The following is a 4,413-nucleotide window of genomic DNA, read 5'->3' as shown; positions in this document are numbered from 1 at the left end:
CCTTGTACTTCGTTATTGTCACAATGACCTCGGTTGGCTATGGGGATCTTTTCCCAAACAGTGACACGACAAAGCTAATTGCTTGCACTTTTGTATTCATAGGAATGGCGATCATTGCTCTCTTAATCAGCAATGTGGCAGATTACCTTATTGAGAAACAGGAGGTGTTGTTCTTCAAATCACTGCACATGAATATGAAGGGAAACAAAACCCAAATGCTCAGAGCAATGGAAACAAATAGGAAAATGTAGTGCTAATTCCTACTTTATTTAGCTAGTAAATGAGCAATTGATCTTTTAGAAAATGTAGTGCTAATTCTAATTGGTTAGGGTGTTGATAAAAACAGAAATTGATTGCATTGGGCTCTTAGGTTGGACTGATTGACAGAAAGGAGAATTTGGTGCTAGGTGAGAGAATTTGTATGCAACCCAGTGCTGTGTGGTCAAAAGAATATAGTGGTATTTTTTCTATAAATACGTACCCTTCGTCCAAAAATGAATCCTTAAGAGATTCTCCATGTATCTTCAGAATTTCAATATATTCCAAGTGGGTGCTACCCTACCACCATTCAGATAGAAACCAGTCAACACTAACATCATCGAATAATAACATGTTTGAGTAGCTATGAAGTATGAAGCATACTTTTTGAAGAGTAAAATTTTATAGATGAAGATATCATAGTTCAATGTAAATGATAACCAACTTTCATTAAACCATTTGTACACCTTAAGCCTCAAGACAACATCAATCGCAAGTTCAGTAAAGTACTCCTTGTCTTGGGAAAGTATTTTTCAACTAAGAGTACTCAGAAATATTCATGAGATCAACTCTGAGCTTATCTGCAGAAGGAAAAGGATATTGTCATGAAAATCACAAAGTTAAAAAACGAGGGGTAAAATCACAATTGCAATACTAGAGATGTGTAGAATCACAAATGCCCTTCTGCAATACATCAACCTCTGACTATGTTTACAATATTGAACCATGGTCACCTAATCCTCACCTTTCATAAAGAATAGAGAAAGTTATGGATGCTTGAAGTATGTTTAAATAATTGTTCATCCAACCTTAATGTCCACCTTGAGTCCTTAACAGTGGTAAACACTGAATAATAACTGTTCAATTGCACTGTATAACTGTATTGAATGTTGCATGAACACCCATACTTGCATTCATTTGACCGAGTGCACCCTGCAGCAAGCTTTTCTGAATCAAGATCTCTCATGTGTTGTTACCTCTACTGATCAGTATAATGCCTATTCTTACAATCATTTATTTGGGAATTCAGTATCTTCCTTTCCGTGTATGCATGTCCCGTACTACTGTTATCATAACACTCAATTTCTTCACACGCCTAAGGACATATGTTCGTAACCTTCGCTATTCAATCCTGTTTTTCAACCTATTCAGATCACCATTAAGCCTTAGGCTCAAAATAATTTATAGCTATTCCATCTGCCAAAGTAGCTATTAACATGACAAGTTGTTGAGTAAAGTGATTAATCTATTTTCTGTCTGGTATACTAATGTTTTCCATTCAGTTTCAACCACTTCATGTACGCTTAGCTATCACCTGGATGTTTGGTGCCTAACTATAACAGTGACATATTTGCTACTTAAGCATGACAGTTGAACTATTTCAAACATCCTGTGTTGAACAAATAAACACATTTATCGAGAAATGAACTAGATATAACAAAACTTAAGAACGTGGCAATAATGCCTAGAAGGCTATTTTATCACTTTTATTGTGTGTGTGTGTTTATATATATATATATACTAGGTGAGTGCTCGTGCGTTGCTACGAGAGTTAAAAATTAGTACAAAACATAGATACAAAACTATAAACATCTTTATGATACGCAAAATTATATTTGAGTCAACGTATGCTCGTGTGTTGCAACGGCACACAAATTACTCAATAAAGGAAGGCAGATGGTAACCATCAATGGCTAAACGGAGCCGAAAACACGGAGAAGTGGATCTCATCTAAAACTGAGCATGGTGTTGCATAGAAATGCAGGGTTTAGTCATTCAGAGCATGAAGAACATTTTTGCATAGCTTCTAATATTAGTAGGTTGACAAGAAAGGCGAGGAGGCAAAACTGTGCACATGTTCATCAATGAAATTGCACATGTTCCTCTCGGATGCTGACGACACCACAATCATGGACAGGTTTGAAAATACCCATCAAACTTCAGTGATCTGATAGTTCCTCTTTCAGGAACTATGCATGTCCTAGATAAAGAAATTGCATATATACATCATTGATGAATTAATCCTAAGCTCATCTATATACTCCATAAAACATAGGTTCTATTGAGCATCCACGACACCCTCTACATTCCTACAAACAGGGCATCTGATGCATGCCTTGCTCTGAATTCTCATTTGTTTTAAAAACAGAATTAAAGAACTACATTGTGCATACAAACTAAGTCCGCATAAAAGTTCTATAAAATAAACAAAAATACGCTTAGCACATCACCTACTTCTTTGACAAGGGGTGGTGTCAAGGATGGCAGTGACAAGTTTTGTGCTGCAATCGCTCACATACCAGTGGAGCGAGGTGTTGAACAGAGACGAGGCACAGGGACAGGAGGCACGCAGCCCAACAGAGCTAGAGTGGAATGAAGCCATAGAAACATGTTCACCAAATGCTACAACAATCCTCCTATAGAAACATGTTCACTATATGACATTTAGCCTGACTATCATCAACAGATTCCATGAAGTGATACTATACAAAAAAGTTGCAAGCAGATGCAACCATGTGAACCTTAGTCAAATGTGCAACTATTTCAACATAGGTCATTGTTTAGTGATACTATCAAGAATCAACTCAACAATTACAACAAATATTGAATTCTACCATTTCGAACAAGCAAAATTTGGCTCAATGTCACACTATTAATCGAAATAATATCCTTTGTGTCCTTTGCCTTCTTGCGCATAATATCCCTCTTACGTATCACAAGGGTATGTGTCTTCAGAGTTGTGCCATAAAATTACATGGATGCCTTCTTTTCTTTGGCAAATAGCTTCCTTTCTTCCTTGGGATCAACCTAGATCTAGGATTTTGAAAGTTAGATTCAGAGAAAAATACAGAGCATGAGGATAACTGATAAGCAAAGATGTTGGATCGCATTGAGAACCAATGTAATGTTATTTTGTTTCTGAAAGGGAAGTGTCATGATCTTTGTCTTTCATTAGAGAGAGGAGAAGCGGAACAGTGTAATGAGTAGGCTCACCTTTGAGCGTGAGAATCGTTGTGCCCGTAGTGTCATTTTGTGTTGCTGACGCTTAGCCCAAGCAACCATAATCATGTCACCACGTTGGTCAAAAGCTTTCCGCTTCTTCATCACCCACTCCATCCATGCTTGAGAAGCCTAGTTGAAGAGCAGCAAACATACTACTCTTAAAATAGGCCATTGCTCTGGAATTCACCTCTGCAATCTCAACTTTAACTATCATAACACTCTAACAATTCAAATGTTGATGTATATTCTATTAGCTGTAGTTGGAGATAATAAGGTCTCAAGTGCTCAGCTATTTGAAGACACATGAATGTTGGACCCACATGTAATCGCTATTACGAGTTGCTACATGCTGATATATTTCATTAGTCGTAGTCTAGTTTTGCAGCAAGAAAAGCAAAGCAAGACAAACTTAATTTAAGAATAACTAATATTAATAAAAACTCGACCTACAGGGGTAATATATTTTAAGAATAACAATAACTAATATTTGTTCTTATAAAAACTATGCAAAATAACACCAAGCTATTGAACTTCATTGTAAGGTACTCCTAACCTAGAATGAAAAGATGATAACAATAACTAATATTTGTTCAAAACCCCAACTAATCAGTTGGGGTTCATCTATTGGGAAAAATAGTATCTGTTTTACTGGCACTTATTTTTTAGCTATTTCGTTTGTTCTGTTTCCAACACAACTCTAGTTTGCATTCAAGTGACCATATGTGTCCGAAAAAAGAATGTTAAGGTTCAACCATAACAACTGAAAAATCCTCACTAAGCATATACCATTGCTATCCACAACCTTTGAAGCCATATTGGTAAGTTGGATATGTCCCTAAATGACAAACAGCATCAGAACCAAGGTTGCAGAAAGTGACGAAGACAAACAAGCGTTCTAGAAAAAGGTGGCAAAAAAGCATTAGTTAAAAATAGATGTTAGAATCAATGGCAAAAGCAATTTAAGGGTATATAATTTATCTAATGATGAGAAAATAAAGCGGACAATATTTTCTATTACAATTTGGTCACTAACAATATATTTTTGTTTTCTAGACAACAAAAGAGAAAAGTGGTTGAAGAAAAGAGAAGCGATCATAAGTTAGACAGAAGATTGTAGCACCACTTTTTTTATTCTAAGCAGTCAGCGTATCA

General features: G+C 36.2%; 1 long non-coding RNA gene across 1 annotated transcript; it reads right to left on the bottom strand.

Moving 5' to 3' along the window:
* Window positions 1-213: 213 nt before the first annotated feature.
* LOC109943117 (uncharacterized) lies at window positions 214-862 on the bottom strand. Its single transcript, XR_002265773.2, has 2 exons — window positions 643-862; window positions 214-558 (listed from the first exon to the last, which is right to left on the bottom strand). It is a non-coding gene; the product is annotated as an uncharacterized lncRNA (long non-coding RNA).
* Window positions 863-4,413: the final 3,551 nt, after the last annotated feature.

This window comes from Zea mays, chromosome 10 (assembly GCF_902167145.1).
Source record: "Zea mays cultivar B73 chromosome 10, Zm-B73-REFERENCE-NAM-5.0, whole genome shotgun sequence".
Lineage (NCBI taxonomy): Eukaryota > Viridiplantae > Streptophyta > Magnoliopsida > Poales > Poaceae > Zea > Zea mays.
Note: the sequence above shows the minus strand (reverse complement) of the source record. Positions and strands in the feature narration are given on the sequence as shown.